At 49.2% G+C, this 18962-nt stretch overlaps 1 long non-coding RNA gene across 1 annotated transcript in view; it reads left to right on the top strand.

Annotated features, from left to right (window-relative positions):
* Nucleotides 1-18962, top strand: part of LOC144297644 (uncharacterized) — a 124702-nt gene that overhangs the window by 85949 nt on the left and 19791 nt on the right. Inside the window, exons 2-4 of the long non-coding RNA XR_013364599.1 lie at nucleotides 13611-13716; nucleotides 17396-17607; nucleotides 17903-18011. This is a non-coding gene — a long non-coding RNA (uncharacterized LOC144297644). The remainder of the gene's footprint in view (nucleotides 1-13610; nucleotides 13717-17395; nucleotides 17608-17902; nucleotides 18012-18962) is intronic.

Raw genomic sequence — 18962 nt, 5'->3', positions numbered from 1 at the left:
TGAAGAATGACTCCACTTCCCTGTTGCCCCAAAATAACCCCCTCACACACACACACCCATCCCCAGACATTTTAGTCTCTCTGGGTCTTTTCATTAAAACAAACAACCAACCTAGTCTATTAGCTCTTTTGCTGTTGTTGTTTCTTTCCGAAACATGGTTCAGCCCAGTCTCTCTGAGAGGTCAGAGTCTGGGCCAAATGGGAATGTTTAAAATTTAATTGTTTTGATGTCACCAAGTAGCAGAGACCAGAATTTTTTTTCTTTTTTCTTTTTTTTTTTTTTTTGAGACCAGGATTTTTTGGTAGGGAGGTAGGTTGTGGGGCAGGTGCAGGTTGTGAAATCCAGGCCACCTTCAAATTTAGAGCACATGATGATTGCTCTCTGCCTGGCAGAAAGGACTTCTGAAAGCACAGATGAGAGCAAAATGACCCCTGGGCCCCAAAGGCCTGCCTTCCATCTGGCCACTCAAGGGGAACTCACTGGTGATGACAGAGCCAGTGCCAGGTGTCAGGCTCTGAGCCCGGCATGTGTGTGTTGTGCACCCATCCTGGGTGGCAGTATAATGAGAGATGAGGGGAGCTCTGCAGATAGGCATTGGAGTCCTGGCTGCACCAGACAAGCTGCTTATGTGTCTGTGCCTCAGTTTCTTTGCCTGTATGAGAGGATAACAAAAGAACCACTTCAGAGGGTTGTGGCAAAGTCAAAATGAGGTCATGTTTGCCAAAAACTTAGAACAGAGCCTGGGTCTTGGCAAACGATCGATGATTACTATTTCTACATTAGAGAGGAAGAACCCAGGCTTCAGAGGTCATGCGACTTGCCCAGGGTCACCCAGCCAGTCATCAGTGGAGACAGGATTCAAGCCCAGATCAGCTTGTCCCACTTTATATGGCCAAAGAGAGGAAGAGGATTCCAGCTGGCTCCTGAGCTGAAGGAGCTGGTGAGCACCCTGCCTACCCTCTTCCATGCCCACAACCAAGGGGGGACCAGGGAAATCAGGTGAGTCCTAGGATTCTGGGTTTTTGTCACACTGAAATGTAGCCAATGCTTCCTGTGGCTTATATCCGATGCATATACAGTTTTTACAAACACTTTACATATATTAACTCAGTTCTTGTAATAATCCCCTAGGAGATAGCTACTATTATTATCATCCCCATTTTATAGATGAGGAAACTGAGGCCCATAGAGGTTAAGTGACTGACTCCCTATCACACAGCTACCACATGCTAGGATTTAAACCCAGGTCTGGCTCCAGAATCCATGCTCTTAACCATCATGTCAAACGTTTTACACGCAAAAACACCTAATACGGCAACTTACCCTTGCCCCTGCCCCTGCCCTCAGCACTCCATTCCCTATATCCTTTGTCACTTTTTGTCTCTATGGCACTTCTCCTTCTATAACTTACCATATACTTTGCTTATTGATTGTATCTATTGTTTATTGTCTCTGCTCCATCTTTAGTGAATGGAAGCACCGCCAGGTGCTTGCACACAGTAAGCACTCAATAAATACTGAGCTCATAAATGAATGAATGAATGAATGAATGAATGAATGAATGAATGAATCACTGGATGAAGAAGCAAAGGGCTCCTAGGAGTTGCACTGTATTAAGTATACTAAATACTGTGATTTGTTTAAGCACTCATTTGGTTGAGTGGTGAGCCAGGACTCAAATCCACATCTCCAAAAGGCTCTTCTTAATCATGGCTTTTCTCTTAAGAAATGATGCATTTAGGGGCGCCTGGATGGCTCAGTGGTTGAGTATCTATCTGCCTTTGGCTCAGTTTATGATCCCAGGGTTCTGGGATTGAGTCCACATCAGGCTCCCTGCAGGGAACCTGCCTCTCCCTCGGCCTATGTCACTGCCTCTCTCTATGTGTCTCTCATGAATAAATAAATAAAATCTTTAGAAAAAGAAAAAGAAAAAAAAGAAAGGATGCATTTAGCCATTATGTTACTGTATATAAATATACATACATATGTATATAGGTATGTATTTTTAAAGGACAAAACTCTGAAAGAAGTCTGCAATGGGGCTCATTGTTCGCTTAGCAAACAGCTAATGCCAAACTTTCCAGGTGCTGCATCGAGAAACCAAAACAGAGAAGCAAACAGTTCGTAAGCAGAGCTGCTGGGTGAAAAAGACTTTGAAAGTTGTAGTGGACCCAAAAGAATATGCCCCCCTATGTAAATCAAAATGAAAGTCCCACTGAAACAATGGAAGTGTAAGGGAGTCCAGCAAAATTCTGATTTTTCTGGTGTTGGGGACTTTGATGCTTCTCTTAGAAATATCAAAACTCCAACTTTTTCTCAAAAAAATCTTGTGTGTGTGTGTGTGTGTGTGTGTGTCTGTGTGTCTGTGTGTCTGTGTGCCCCTGCCATACTGGTGCTCTAAGAGGCTGAGCCAGCATGGGGATGACGCTGTCGCTGCCCTCAGGGAGCTCAGTCCAGTGGGGATACCAGAACACAGCACCCAGCAGACTGTGAGGCATGGTGCATAGAAGCCAAGGATGAGGTACGTTGTGGGCCAGGTATTGGGGAACTCCCACAAAGCTTCAGAGAATCCACCCAGAAGAAGGAGGGGACATTTGGGCCAGCTTCTTCCATCACCCAGGTTCCCCAAGGTTTGAGGTTCATCCATTTGGGTCACCTCCATGAGGGTCCCATGGGAGTGCTTGGCCTGGGATGATAGGATGATGCCACCTGTCATGACGCAGCTCCTGTGAGCGCAGAGCCTGATCCCCACGGGGGTAACCAGAGTCCATTCCAGGGAGCATCCCCTGTGCTCCACCTCCTGCTCCACCCTCAGAGCAGCTGTCCTCCCATTAAACCCCTGCTTTACTGTGAACCCCTGGGGGCAGGGCTCGTCTCTCTCCCAGTCCTGTAGTGCTCTGTCTTGCCCCACTGCTGGGCCCCACACACTTCCTGGAGATGCCCCAGAGCTGTCCTCATGCAGCTCCTCCAGCATTGGTTAGTTTCCTGACAGCTAACATTTATCAAGCACCGAACATGCTCCCAAAGCTCTGCTGCTTTATCTCAACCCTCACATCCAATGCCCACCCTTCCCACCCCACCCCCACCCCCACCTTGCAGGGAAATGCTGCTGTTATTTCCATTTCACAGATGAAGTAACAGAGGCGGAGAGAGAAGTCAGCTACTTCCCGCGTCACACAGACTGCAGGGGCTTCGCTGACCCTGATGGCAGGTGGTTGACTCTGGGTCATCAGGCTTTCTCTATTGCCTCCCTCCTGTGCAGGGGAGTGGCCCTCGGGCCTGGAGGTGGACTTGGGAAGGGCAGATATGGGGACATCCTAGACATAGCTCCACCGCCTCAACTTAGGTTCACCCTGCAGCTGGAATGCAAGAACATTCCCATGAGGTCTTTCCACTCCCATCCTGGGTGGGGGTCCAGGCATGCCCCTTACACCAATCTTGTGGAACCTGAAAGCTGATATCTCCTAGGCTTGCCCTCCTACGAAGGTGGTGTGCTCCAGACTTCTCTTGACACATCTTCCACCCCTACCATGGCTTCTTGGGCTTCCCAAGGTGCTCTCCCCCCAAGAATGTATTAAAGGCATCTGTCCTTCTTCCCCAAGTGGGGCTTTGGGGAGACATGGCATTAAGACTGCGATGAGAATTTTAATGATGAATTTTTTGGTGTGAATGAAATTTTGGTAGGGCCGCTAAGCTGACTTTGAGCCTTCTAACTAGAGCTCCTCCATCCAGGGCTCTTGATGGTTCTGAGCTGGTCTGCCTGGGGTCATCTCCGTACCTCTCCTCCTGGAGCAGTATGAGCTCAGATGGCAGCCAGCCTCAGTATGTGGGCTCAGCACCCACTCCCTGCCAGGCCCCAGGGGAGCTGCGGGTTTGAGCACATTTCACCTTGGGATCAGCTCCTGCTGTCTCGGATGCACCAGGCATCCAAGGACCTCAGGACAGAGCTGAAGCTCTTCCTTCTTCAGGAACTGGGAGATTGCTGGCAACCTCAGGGAAAGATTTCATATTTTTTGTCTCTTGCTTCTCTTTAATAGCAAACGGATGGAAAATGCAGAAAACCCTGTGCTCAGCAAAATCTCCCTCTATAGGAAATAGCTGTAAACCACGGTCCAGGATGAACACCAGGCCAGCTTAGGTGTTTCTCAGAGGTTCTGGCTTGATTACATAATGCCTGCTGGCCCAGCCCAGGCGAGCTGGCACCCCTGGAGCTTGGCAAGCCCCCTTTACTCTGTGAGCCCCCTGCCCTGGGCTGGGCAGGCCCCTGGGAAGGCACAGCCTTTCTCTGTGGTTAACAATTGGTCTGTTTAATAACTGACTCCTCCCTCTGCCCCTTCTCTCCTACCCCCAGGCTCCTTTTTCATGGAAAAACAACAGTTTCCATGATGAGCTCAGTGTAGTGGCAGGAACCGAACCTGTCTGGGCCTTCGTCTCCCCATTGGAGGGGTGAGGATTAAGTGACCTGTGGTTTGTGCTCGGAGCCAACATTCCATGATTCTATGGTTTTTCTCATGGAGAAAAGCTTCTCCCTGTTCCTGAGTCTGCAGACCGTGACTGAGTGGGAAGGTTTCCAGGCAGAGCCATCAAGCCCCCCCTCCTGGTTGGCTGTGACTAATCTTGTTCTCTTCCCCACCTAGCAACGATGCACACATACACATAGGGTAGCAAGCAAGCATGCCTCACGTGGCTTGCTTTCATTCATCCATACATCCATCCACCCGTCCATTCATTCACTTACTCATTCATTTGTTCCATGACAGTTCATTGAGCTCCCACTGAGTCCTGTAGACACAAAGGTGATGGGATCCCCTCCTTGCCGTTGAACTCACCGATTACTAGGGAAGGGATAGCATGTAGGTCAGATAGAACGATGCTGAGTGAAAGGGCTAGGGGAATGGTCCTAAGGACAGAAGTGCCCGCAGCATCACAGAGATACATCCAGCAAGCATCACACTAGACCCAGAGTGTACACATGCCTACGAGGTGCCCTCAACAGTCTGGAGATGATGTCTCTGCTCCTGTGCCCAGGACGGTTGGCCAAGGTCAGGAAGGGCATGCACGTGGGGAAGTCCTGGGAACCAAACCCAGGACCCATGAAGGTCATCAGTCTGGCGATTCTTATCTTGACCACAGTACACAAAGTTCAGGCTTGGGACTCTAAGAGAAGACAGGGGGAGAAAAGTGCCTCATTGTAGAATTCGAGAGCCAGTGTTGTCATGTGCTCCTGCCTTCTCTTGAAGGCAAGAGAACTGAGGCATGGACTGGTCCAGTCACCTGCTCAGCGTTACCCAGCTAGGAAGAGGCTAAGCTAGAAGGGGGCCAGGTCTGCTGACTCCAGGTTGTCTCTGGCCGGCTCTGGTTCAGGCACACTGCTGTAACTGCTTATGCCACCCCGCCCCCCTTCCTAGAACTTTCCCTGGGAGATCCTGAATCAGACTGCCTGGCCGCAGCAAATGCTGCTGTGCTAGCAGACACGGGGTGAGCTCATCCCCTGAGGTGGCGTGGCAGGACTGTAGTGGCAGCTGGGCTTCTGCTCCCGTCTGAAATCATGGATGAAAATAGCTTGCCTGCGGTCCATTGATACTCAATACTCTATCATCAGATTGGGGAAGTCAATTAAAAGTGTCTCGTTTTTCCCCCCTGGGGACCTGGGAACTGCACAGAAGCCAGAGACCAGTGACCCACAGGAACCAGGCCATAAGTTCCCCTTTACAACTGCACCAAAGTCAGAGGCTGCAGGCTGCACCTCACCATTCTATGGGCTGTGTCAGGCAGCTCCCAGGGACTGGCGACAAGAACTGAGCTCTAGTCTGGAGAATGGGCTCAGGCTCAGGTTGCAGGAACATCTGGTGCTCCTGGAAAATGCACAGGAAACAGCTCAGGACGGGAGGGCCCTGGGATTGCCCTGAAACTTCCTGTGGGCAATGAGGCAGAGGCCAGGAGACCAGGCTGGTATGAGTTGAGAGCGACTGTGGCCGGTGCCAAATGGGACCTCAGGGACACTGGTTAATGCTCAGACCAGGCCAGAGGTATGAGTGCCCAGGGGAATGCAAACGCCTCTCCTGTCACATGGGAAATGCAGAGAGGTGGACCACTTCTCCTCGGCAGCTCAGTGCTGACTCAGGGCCAGGGAACTGGGCTCCTCCAGCCCCACTCCCGCTCTGGCATCAAACCGGACCCTTCCTCGAGACCCAGTCCTCTGTGGGCTGTAGGTGTAATGTAGCTCCCTCCACCTTATGACTCAGCTTGCCCCCCTTCCACCTTTGCCCCCCACAGCCCTTCCCCTCTCTAGGCCCCCTGGGGTTCCAGCTTTCCTCAGCTGACAGGTGATAGCTATGATAGCACCGGGATAAGAGGCTGACCCAGTGTTTCTTCCTACTTAAGAATCTAACACCAGCATCACCTGGAGGGATTGTTAAACCGGAGTGTTGGGCCCTACCTCCAGAGTTTCTGATTCAGTAGGTCTGGAGTGGATCCTAAGAACATGCATTTTGAACAAGTTCCCAGGTGATGGTAATGCTGCTGGTCCAGGGACCACACTTTGAGAGCCACCGTGCTAGGCAATGACTGCATGAGAAGGGGACGAAGCAGTTAGCTGACCTAGCCAAGAAAGCCCCCCACCCCCAGAGGTGACATTACGCTAGGACCTGAATGACAAGGAAGAGCTAGTCATGCAAAGGTCTAGGTCTTTTTTTTTTTTTTAAGATTTTTAAAAAATTTTTATTTATTTATGATAGTCACACACACACACAGAGAGAGAGAGAGAGAGAGAGAGAAGCAGGCTCCATGCACCAGGAGCCTGACGTGGGATTCGATCCCGGGTCTCCAGGATCGCGCCCTGGGCCAAAGGCAGGCGCTAAACCGCTGCGCCACCCAGGGATCCTGGTCTAGGAGTTTCTAAACTCTCCATGGGCACTGGGCAGTTTAGCAAAGCCTACGGAACCCTTCCCAAAGCCATGTTTTCAAATCCATAACATAATACACATCGGGTTGCACAGGAAAATGATGAAATTGAAATCCAGCTCAAGCCACAGCCCGCCCCCCCTCGTTTAAAAATCCCCCCTTCCCCGGAAGGAGTGTTTGGAATAATCCGTGCAAAGTCCCTGGGGTAGAAGGGACTTTGGCAGGTTGGGGGATGAGACTGGCTATGGGCAGGCGGGTGAAAGCGGGGGGTCGCCAGGTGGCTGGCTTTCGCGCCTAGTCCCAGCTGCTGGACTCCCTCCCATCTCCCTCCTACAGATCGCGCTGGCCGCCCGACGGAGAAGGCGGTGTTGGCAGAACCAGAGGGGCGCCGAGGGCACAGGCCCCTCGGGCCTCCTGCCGGCCTGGGGCTGGGACAGGGCGCGAGTCTCGGGCTGTGAGCGCCAACGCCCGGAGCGCGGAGAGCCTGCGGCTCCCTCGGGATTCGGGGGCAGCGCGCGGGGACCGGCCGGGGCGCAGGACGCGCGGCGAGGAGGGGACGCGCCCCCGAGTCGGAGCCCAGGGCTCGCGCGGGTCCCAGGCACCGTGTGACCGGGGGCCAGCGGCTTCCCCCCCGGGGCGGCACGGGCGGCCCCGCCGGCTGAGAAGGGCTGTTTGCGGGGGGAGGCGGAGGCCCCAGGCGGCGGGCGCCCCGAGGCTGCCCAGCCGGGCTGCGGGCGGAGGGGGCCGGGCCGGGGGGCGCCTCCACTCTGCTGCCCGCGGCGCCCGCCCGGGACAGTGGGAACCCGGCGGGGCGGGGGCGGGGCTAGCCTCGGGCACCCCTCCGCCCCCTCCCCTCCGCCCCCTTCTTTCCCTTGCTCCTTCTCCTTCCCCCTTCCCTCTCCTTCCTCCTCCTCGCCCCACCTCCTCCTCTTTCCTCCCGCTCCTCCCCCCATCTCGCCTCCTCCATCCTCGTCTCACCTTCTCCCCCTCTTCCTTCCCCTCTCCCCTCTTCTGCCCCTCCTCTCCCCCGCCCCCCTCCTTTCCCTTCCTCCTCCCCCACCTCTTCGTCCTCCCCCCACCCTTTCTTCCTTCCGGTCCTCCTCCCTGCAGAGTGGTTGGAAAAAAGGGTACAGCACTGGGGCTGACGCCAGGGCAGACCAGTGCTCAAGACCACCTCTCAGTGCTGCTGCTCCCACCCACCTGGGTCCTTGGTCTTGGAGTCCAGGGCTAGAGGCCTGGAGGAGAGGCCTCCCCCACCTGTCCACCGGACAGCTGTTGGCTTCCTGTGTAGAGAATGGGTTCCCCACATTCCCAGGTTCATTGCCACAGCCCCCCATTCCCTCACTCGGATCCTTCAATTGCAATCTGGAGATTGTTTCGGGGAGGCTCCATCATTTATTCAATCAAAAAGCTTTATTGATCAAAACCACAATGAGATACCACTCTAAGTGGTGAGAATGGCTAAAATGAACAAGACAGGAAACAACAAATGTTGGAGAGGATGTGGAAAAAGGGGAACCCTCTTGCACGGTTGGTGGGAATGCCAGCTGGTGCAGCCCCTCTGAAAAACAGTGTGGAGTTCCTCAAGAAGTTAAAAATAGAGCTACCCTACAACCCAGCAATTGCACTATTGGGTATTTACCGGAAAGATACTGATGTAGTGAAACGATGGACGCCTGCACCCCAATGTTCATAGCAGCAATGTCCACAATAGCCAAACTGTGGGTGTCCATCGACAGATGAATGGATAAAGAAGATGTGGTCTATATATACAATGAAATATTACTCAGCTATCAGAAAGTATAAATACCCATCACTTACATCGATGTGGATCGAACTTAAGGGTATTATGCAGAGTGAAATAAGTCAGAGAAAGACAATTATCATATGGTTTCACTCATTTGTGGAATATAAGAAATTGTGCAGAGGTCCATAACGGAAGGGGGGGGGACACTGAGTGGGGAAAAATTAGAGAGGAAGAGGGATCCCTGGGTGGCGCAGCGGTTTGGCGCCTGCCTTTGGCCCAGGGCACGATCCTGGAGACCCGGGATCGAATCCCACGTCGGGCTTCCGGTGCATGGAGCCTGCTTCTCCCTCTGCCTGTGTCTCTGCCTCTCTCTCTCTCTCTCTCTCTCTGTGACTATCATAAATAAATAAAAGTTTAAAAAAAAATTAGAGAGGAAGATAAGCCATGAGAACCTCCTAACTCTGTGAAACAAAGGGTTGCAGAAGGGGAGGTGGGTTGGGGGATGGGGTAACTGAGTGACAAGGGTACGGCATTGGGTGTTATCTATATATTGGCAAATTGAACTTAAATAAAAAATAAAACAGTGCACAAGTTTACCACACCTAAAAACACCACACACAGAAAACTTTATTGAAAAACTGCTCCTTACTGGCTCCAAGTAAGGCCCTAACACAAATTAAAATTCAGTCCCTCTGACATGGAAGACAGAAAGGTATAATAGCATAGTGGTGGAGACAGATATAGAAGCATGAATTCAGTACTTATTGTTTGCCAGGTCTTTGAAAGTAGATAATATTATCCTCATTTACATATGAGGAGACAGGTACCATAGAAGGTGGACAAAGATAATAGATGAGTGAAATTTCCATTTACAATATATAAAACCCCCAAAAGGTCAATCTCTTAGGTTATAGAGATTGCTTTCAAAACCGACCAGCGTGGATATAATTTAAAAAACTGAAAATGTCAAGTATTGGCAGGACAAGGAGCAACTGGAATTTTCATACACTCCTGGTACAACACGGTGCAAACACTTTAGAAAAATGTTTGGCAGTTCCCACTAAAGCTAAGCCTGCAAAATCCTGGTGATGCAACAGCTCCACTCCCAACTGGACTGAGTGCTTCTATTCACCAAAAAACATTTTTCAGTAATGTTCATAGTCATAGAAGCTTTATTCATGTATACTAGCCCCAAATTGGAAACAACCAAATGTCCATCAACAAGGAAATCAATCATGGTATAGGCATGTGGTGGAATATTATGCAGCAATGAAAAAGCATGCATTAGTGCAGCAGACACAACATAAATGGATCTCACAGATAATATTGAATGAAAAAAAAGCCAGACACAAAGGGGAACATACTGTATGACTCCATCCATATGAGGTTTTAGGACAGGAAAACTGACCTAAAATGACAAAGATCAGGGTAGTGGTTACTTTAAGAGGTTATGGACTATGGGGACACACAGAGCCTTTGTGGGAGCTGGAAATGCTCTAAATCTCCATCTAAGCAGTGGTTGCACTAGCATAAGCATGCATAAAAACTAACCACGCTCCACACTGCAGATCTATGTACTTCACATCATGTAAGTTATGTCTCAATTTAAATAAAACAAAGAGCTCCTGCCAATCAACAGGAAAAGCTAGGAAATACAAACATTTTATCAGCAAAGACTATACATTGGTAATTCACAGAAAGAGAAGTCCTAAGAGCTAACAAGTATTTGAAAAGATGCCCAATCTCACTAGTAGTTAGATAAATATAGATTGAAACATCTGATCACTCCACAACCGTGAGAATGACAAATATTAGCAAAGTGGACAGTACCAAGTGTTGGCCAAGATGTGGGGAGCTGCGCTGCTGGAGGGGATATGATTAGTTGGCTTAGGCAGTGCGAAAGCAAGCAAGCCAGCAGCCCTTGGTGATATCAAGTAAGCGCACACCTTGGAACCCAGAGATCCAACTCTCAGTGCTTGAACAGGTTGGCAAGGGGGCCAGAAGGATAACATGTTCACTGGGACATTTTAAATGGGAATGCTGCGTTGTACTCAACCTTGGTATTCCTCAAAGGAAGGGATAAGTCAGGTGGTGGGACACACTATGGAATGTTAAACAGTAGTTAGAAGCAACAAATTTGTAATTGCTGAATGTGCATACATGGATCTCAAAAAAATAGAATGAATTGAAACAATTCTAGATTGAAACAGAACTAGATTTCCAGCATGGTACCACATATATAAAATAACACCCTCCCCCCACGCACACACACACACAATCGCCCTGCACATTTTATGAAAATATGTGCATATTTAAGGGCATATGGTAAACATCAGAGTAGATGCTTAAGGGAGATTGAAAATAAATATTGGGGAAGAAAGAGAAATAGAAAATAAAATAGAACCCGGTCATTCTACTTCAAGAGAGAAATGAAAGCATATGTCTACACTGAGACTTCTTTTTTTTTTAAGATTTTATTTATTTATTCATGAGAGACACAGAGAGTCAGAGACAGAGGCAGAGGGAGAAGCAGGCTGCCTGCGGGGAACCTGATATGGGACTTGATCCCAGGACCCTGGGATCACCACCTGAGCCAAAGGCAGATGCTCAACCACTGAGCCACCCAGGTGTCCCTACACTGAGATTTCTATATGCATGATCATAGAAGCTTTATTTGTGATAGCTCCAAACTAGAAACAACCCAGGTGTCCATCAACAGATAAATGGATGAACAGATTTTACCTCAACCATACAATGGAATGCTACAATTAAAGAGGAAAAAAAAAAAAAAAAAAACCACTGATACGCACAACAATATGAATGACTCCAAAAATAATTATACTCAATGACAGAATCCAGACTGTATCATGCCACTCACATAAACTCCTAGAAAATGTGAACTAGTCTAGAGTGAGAGAAAGCAGATGAGTGGTTGCCTCCAGAGTGGGGGGTAGGGAGAGAGGAGAAGTGGGCAGAGGGATTACCAAAGGGTTTGAGGAAACTTTTGGGGGTGGAAGATTTGTGCCTTATCTTGATCATGGTGCTGATTTCTCAGGTGTATACATATGCTGAAACTCATCAGATTGCACACTTTAAATATGTTCAGTTTGTTTAATGTCAATTGTTTAATGCTACAAAAATAAAAGAAAATAAGAAGAGGGTTTTGCATTAACTGATACTGATAATATACCTGGAACCAAAGGATGTGGTGATTAACCCACCTTGTTGCCCTTGAAATTAAAGCTAACAAAAACCAAAAACGAAGACAGCACATAATAAAGCTTAGCTGGTTAAATGGCATGCTCAGGCCCTGCAACTGGGATGCTGATTCCTACACTACCAGGATGACCTCTGTGGCTCAGGGCTTGAGCTAGTTCAAGGTTCTCTGTAAGCACTTGTGTTTGGTGAAGGCATTCATCCAAGCCCTACGGTCATCTCTAAAAAAGGCTCTGGGCACTCAGAGATGGGGGATAAGGTCTCTAGGCCCTCCCACCCACTTGGACAGAGAGTCACAAAGCTAGGTGAAGTCAGGGAGGGCTTCCTGTAAGAGGTGATGCTTGAGTTCAGAGGTGTGTGGGTCAGAGTAAACACTTGCTATTATCTGTATTATTATGGCTCCCCATGATCTTAGAGAGAGGAAAACGGAGAGGAAGAGGGAGTTCCAGGAAGCAGGCCCTGATGGGTGAGTGTGTGGGAGAGGTGGAGGTGGGCATGTGCAGGCCCTGATGGGTGAGTGTGTGGGAGAGGTGGAGGTGGGCATGTTGATTGGATTTGGCTGTGACCAGGGAATAGTTCAAATTACAGGGGAAGTCTTTTCAGGGCTGGTTGCCATCCCCTGGAAAGTAAGCGTCCCAAAAGACATGGAGGCTCAGGTGTAACGAAGACTCCCCCCAAGTATTCACCTGGCCTGGAGCTTTGAGTGGGTGACCCAGAGTCTCAGCAGTAACCTGACATCCTGAGCAATCTAATCTGCAGATGCTTTAATCCATCAAGAGTGTCCTCACTAGGCCTCTGTCTGCTCCAAGCACAATAGGAAATCCATCAGTGTTGGGTTCCTCCCTTGCTTTCTTCCTTTCCCCACACACTTACAGGCTCTGCTCAAGACCTACCCACAGGGCCACTGTCCGCATCAGGCCATGACCAGGGCAGGTGGATCCCGAGTCCCAGGAAGTGTCCGGCAAAGGCTGCAGGGATGAGCAGCCCCTCAGCCATGTGGAGGGCGGCGGCTGTTCTTGATTCCCTGCCATGAAAAAGCCCCATTGTGGGGTCTTTGAGGGAGGATATATTTATTTTGTTTCCTGAGCTGTGTGAACAGTGCACTGTGCCACCAGGATTGAGAGGGCTCTGTGTGGCTGGGGAGGGATTACGTCCCCCTCCTGGGTGGTGTGATGTCAAAAGGCCCCATTCAGTGGGGGCTGGCAGCCCACCAGCAGCCCCAGACTCCTGAGCTGTCCCTGGGGGGCAGCTTGGTTTCCCTCTTTCTCTCTGAAGGAGGGGCTTGGGGCTAGGTGTGGGGCGGGAGGGGGCGGGGTGGGGGCGCTCAGGCAGCCGTCTGAGGCCCAGTCCCTGAGTCTCCAACCTCTTCAAATTCAGGAGCTGTCCTCCTCCGAGGTGGAGCAGGGATGCAAGACTGCTGCTTGATCCCTGACTCACTTCCTGGAAGGACCTCTCATTTCTGCTTGAGATGTTACTTTGAAGGGAAGTTTCACACCAGGTCACAGAGATTTGCTAAAGGCAACCTTCGCTATACAACTCCAAATCCACGCTCTGAATTTATGTGCATATCATTTCTATGATTATTTTGTGAATAGCACAACTGTGTTATGTTATGCTTGGTGTGGGTGTGGGTGTGAATGTTGAGTGTGTGTGTGTGTGTGTGTAGTGTTAATTTGTTCACAGGAAATGTTTTAAACACATCTTAATTTTTGCAACCCTGTTCTGGCATTTTTCTGTTTTTTAGTACAATGGGAGCCTCAGTACCTGGAAATGGACCTGGAGTCTCTTGGGCTGAGGGCCCTTGGCAAAGGGACCCTGCGTCTTGAGCATGTCTGGACACGAGCGGTGAGGTGAGTGGGCAGGGTGCCTAAGTCTCTGGGCAACCATGGGAACAGTGGGTGGTGGGGCCAGGTATCCTGCCAATAGCCAGAGAGGCCAGGAAGAGGGTCCTTCCTCAAAGTTGGCTGGTTCCCCAGGGGATCAGGCCATTGGTAGGGAACGTGAAGTTCAAGTCTTTGCTGGGCTGTTCCTAGTCTCTCCCCTTATGCCAGTCTCCCAGGTCAAGCATGGGCTGCCTCTCACGGGACATGATCCCCACCTCTGCTCAGGAAACCCCACTCAGGTCTCTACTGTTCTGTCCTCACATGGTCTGCCTGGCTCCACTAACAGAACAGGTGTGACCTGTATGTGACCCCTGTATGAGGGGCAGAACCCAGAACCCCTTGGGCTTGTCCCTCCATCCATCAGCTCATCAACCCAAAATCAGGCTGCCATGGGGTCTTACGTCAGTGAGAAGGTAGCTCATTGTCTCCTTCCTGCTCAATGGGCTGGCCTCCTGCCTCTAGTTTCAGCTGTCTCTGCCTCACTGAGTGACCAAAGGAATTCACCAAGCTTTGGTTCTCCCATCTGCACAGGATTCCATTGGTTGGTCTCAGGGGGCCCTCTCAGCTCCGATTTTCTGTAAGCCTTGGAAACCGGATGCAGGTATAAATGGGATCCGATGGGAAATCTTTACATGGGCATCTGGAAGGTCACACTGGGATGCTGGCAACTCCGTGTGCCCCAATGCAGCCTGAAAGGAATTTTCTCCTGGCCATTTGCATCCATGCTCCTGGGAAGGTTAAAGATGTTTGACTAATATACAACCCCTCTCATCCTTTTTCCTCTTTGAAAAGAGCCATAGGGTGACGGGCACTGAGGGGGGCAGTTGACGGGATGAGCACTGGGTGTTATTCTGTATGTTGGCAAATTGAACACCAATAAAAACTAAATTTATTATTGAAAAAAAAAAAGAAATTGCCATAGAGGAGGGCGTGATGCCGGCATTTGAAAGAGAGATGGGTAGTGTAGAGAGGAGGCTAAGGAGGGAAGGCATTGGAAGCTGGCTGTAAGGAAAGGCTCTGCTCAGCCCTGGGGAGCCCTGAGCACCCAGCTGCCTATCCTAAAATAGGGTCTGTTTTGGGATTATGGCCCAGTCTCAGGAGAGACAGAGGCCCCCCCCCAAAAGAAGGAAGAGGGCCATTTGCTGTCCAGTAAGGCCTCCTGGTGGGGAGGCATCTCCATGTGTGGAGTAACTGGGCACACACTCTTGGCCTTGATCTTGTACTCAAGGGTGAAAGGAAGGTGAGGGGCTGTGGGTTCTGTGAGAGGCCAGGATCACCTGGGCTGGGCATGGCTAAATGCCTGGTGGATGCATATGTGAGCAGCCTTAGCTCAGATATGACAATTACCCTGGGTTTGGGGAATAAGGCTCTGGCTTCCCTGGAACATGACCTAGTCATCCCAGAGTAAGCTGGAGTGTTCTTGAAGGATAAAGGATGGATTCATGGGTAGATGGATGGATAAAATCAAAGCAGTCTAAGGGAGGAATCCCTAATCTTTTGTAGATGACTAATTTCTATAACAAGAGAGGAAAGTGAAATTTTATCTCAATGTTTTGAGCCAGATGGACTAAGAGAATGGATTCTGGTTGGGGTTATGGAAATAGTCAGCAAAGGGGCAGTGGAGAGAGATACACTGTGGGAACCAAGGGAGGAGGACATATTAGGAAAACAAATAATGTCCAATCTCATGGAGCTCAAAGAGAGGGAAAGCAAGTTGGATTTTCTCTTTGCTGGATCCTGGGAGACAATTTTAGTAGACTGTTGGCAAGGGCTAAGGAGGGGTTGTCTCTGCTCCTGGAAGACAGACAGGAATGCCTCTGGCTTTTGCATCGTGCTTTGCAGAGGTGAAACCTTATTTCAGTACAGCCAGCACATTCACAAAGTACAGACATACTGCCTGCAATGTCCGAATAGGACTCCATCAGGACAGAGTTCCCCAAAATAGACCATATGCTCTATTGTCTCCCATCTAGTCATTTATGAGTGATACTATAGTGCATTGGGAAAAGCCCAGTGCCAGATGTCAGAAGATCTGGTTTCTGATCCAGCCTCTGATACCAACCAAGTGGATTTCCTTGGCCAGATCATTCAGCTGGATTCCTTTATCCATGCACCAATGAAGTTACTTACCACTCCTTATCTGCTGTTGCTGTTCATATTGGACCCCCCCCCCCATAAATGTATTACCTTGCCTATGGTGACTGCTCAGTAAATACATTTGTTGATTGGATGGCTAGGTGGATGAACAAGTTCTGGAGCTTAGTTTGCATATCTATAAACCAGGGGGTATGAATTCAAGCTTCCTGAGGTCCCTTCCATCTCCAGTCATTTATGACTAAATATATATATTTTGTCATAAGCAGTGTTCTTCCAAAGTTTCTTCGACCTGGCTCATCTGAGGCAATTTGGCTTTTGTAGATTATTTAATTTAATCTCCTTGAGGGTAGAGACTGTGCCATGTATCATCACAGCTCCAAAGCCTAACTTCTATGACCAGTAATAAGATCTTAGCAGATAAACATGAAGCCTTCATTGACTGAAAAAGTAAATCACTTCCAACTATACTTTGATCCTCTAGGAACACATTCAAAGATATGTAGCATGTGGTTCTAATGCCATCATGTTGCCAGCTGATCAAGGATTATCCTGATGACAGGACAGGATGTGTCCGATGGCCAATTTCTGGTGTGACATCTGCATGTGGCTTTTTAACTTCAAGTTTGGGCTTGTCCCTCCATCCATCAGCTCATCAACCCAAAATCAGGAAGCATCATGTCCAGGCCCCAGGCACAGTATAAAAGGGATCCTGATGACTTGGAAAATGTCCAGAGGCAAGTGGCCAGGATGGTGAAGGGTCTGGAAATGACCATGAAGTGAGGAGTGATTAACAGAACCAGAGGAATAAGCCAGAGAAGATGGAGACATGGCAACTACTGAGAATATCTGAAGGGTTGTTACAAAGTGTGTTGTCCAAGCCAACTTGAACTAGGGTAGTTTTTATCCCTCCAAGGGCCTCCTGAGAACAGACCTGCCCCTGGCAAATGTAAAGTAACAGGGAGGCCAATTTCAGTTCCACTTAAGAACTCCAGAAGATTTTTCTGATCCGACGTATAAGAACATAGATTTGACCACCCAGTGAAGTAGAGAATGGGTGACAATTGCCAAGGATGAAGGACAGGAGATTGTCATAGGCTGGGTGGTTGCACTAGGTGACTTCTGAGGTCCCTTTCAATGTAAAGATTCCAGGATTCTAGAGAATTTTGCACTAGAGGAAAAAGAAAGCTCCTTGCTTTGTCAATTTAGAAACAGTCCTCTGGTCTTAGCCGTGGTTCATCTCATTCCTGGCTGGTGTCCTCTAAACACATTTCTCTATTCGGCGGTTTTGGCCTTCCAGCTGAAATGACTATAAACCTCTCTCCTCTTCATCTTAAAAAAAAAAAAAAAGAAAAAAAGATAAAAAGATCTTTTTCTTTTCCGAATAAAGAGCTAGGAGGTCTTGGGAAGCCTGTACCCAAATGGAGGAATTCCATTTAAAAAAATCATTAAATAATTAAACAAATAAGCAGTAAACCTCCAAGCCAAAATTAGATGACCAAATTCAATTGGCCCAGCTGTCCAGAAAACAGAGCTTTTGTCTGTCTTCTAGATCTCTTCAAGGATGATGGATTTGCCTGACCCGAGATTGGACTCATTAAATTCACATCTGGGGATAGGTAGATGGGAAACCCTCTGAAGCTCAGACCTCCTGATGGTGGTTGGAGAGGGAGAAACGTGGTCTCCATGGCAACTCCCTGGGGCAACCAGGACAGCCTCTTTTCACCTGGAGCCAAGCCTTCGAACTCAGCCACTCAGCCCAAGGTTTGTACACCAGGGGCCTCCTATCTGGTGGTTGGTGATGTCAGTGGAGCCTGTGATGGAGTGATTTTCTTGGAATTATGCAGAATGTGGCCCATAAAAAAGAAATGAATCTATCAGCTGCAAGGCTGAAAATAAAAACTGATTCACAACCACTTTATTTGTGACAATACCACGCCAACCAGAAGTCTCCCTTGGCTCCCCCACCCAGGGCTCTGTTGGGTTTTCTTTTCATAGTAGCACAAACTCTCAGAGTCAGAATGGCTCTCTGGGCTCATCCAACCCCCTCATTTTACAGATGAGGTTTCGTTTGAAGCTTAGTTCCAAGAGGGCTTGGCGTCCAACAGGAAAGCGTTAACATTTTCCAGAAGCAGCCCTAGCCTCCCAACTGAAGGCTACTTTAACATGTAAGTCCACGTCTTGTTTCAATTAGCTCTGGTGCTCTGGGCACAATTACTGGAAAATGGGTGAGTTGAGGGTTGAGGAAGTGATGTCACTGGAGACCCCAGGTAAAATCCGGGTGATGACGGGATGACAGCCACCAACAGAGCCCTCACTTGTTTGGTTAGTGATGGAGGGAGACACGGGGTACTGCTTCTGGAGCTGGTTCTAGGTGGTAGCTGCTGGTCACCAGGGGCCACTACTGGGAGAGACAGGTCAGCGAGGTGGGTAACAGACACAAAGGCGCCGCCTCTTGGTTGCAGAGATCATGGGGCTCCCTGTTTGGATCCTTTGTGGGCAAAGGAACTGTATGTAGCTTAATTTGCTGGGCCTCTTCTCCAGGGGTTTGTGATGTTTGAAGAGGAGCCTTTTTACCAGCCACATCCTCAACACTATCATCCCCTTCACCAACCAGGGCTCATCCACCTGCTAGGTCTTTCAAGGAAACTAGGTTCTATTACCCTGACGAGGTGTCACAGAGGAAGGGTTCAAATTGCCTGGAATCATACTCTGTCTATAAACCCACAGGAGACCCTGCCTGCATGGGTTTCTCATCCGTGTGTGTGTGTGTGTGTGTGTGTGTGGTGTTTTGGGGGAAGGGAGGGTAGAGGAGGGAGGTTGAGCCGTTAATGCTGACAATTGCAAGTCTGTTCTGAAGCCAGAGGAAAAAATTAGTACAGACTAAAGAAAGAAAATTTCAGGGTTTCCAAGAATACTTAAATAATTGCTGTTATTCCGGCCCTCAGATTGGTGGTTTGTTTGAGTAATGGCCTGGCAGGAGTCTTTGACACCACACTTTGTCCTGGAGGCCAGGCTGGCTCTGTCATGCCTGTGGGGGATATCCTAAGGGCATGTGATATTCGGGGGTCCTTGGTGGCCAGGCGAAGTGATGAAACCTTGGGCTACAAGGTGAGGTG

Source organism: Canis aureus, chromosome 2 (genome assembly GCF_053574225.1).
Source record: "Canis aureus isolate CA01 chromosome 2, VMU_Caureus_v.1.0, whole genome shotgun sequence".
Lineage (NCBI taxonomy): Eukaryota > Metazoa > Chordata > Mammalia > Carnivora > Canidae > Canis > Canis aureus.
This window is presented reverse-complemented; position numbering and strand designations above follow the sequence as displayed.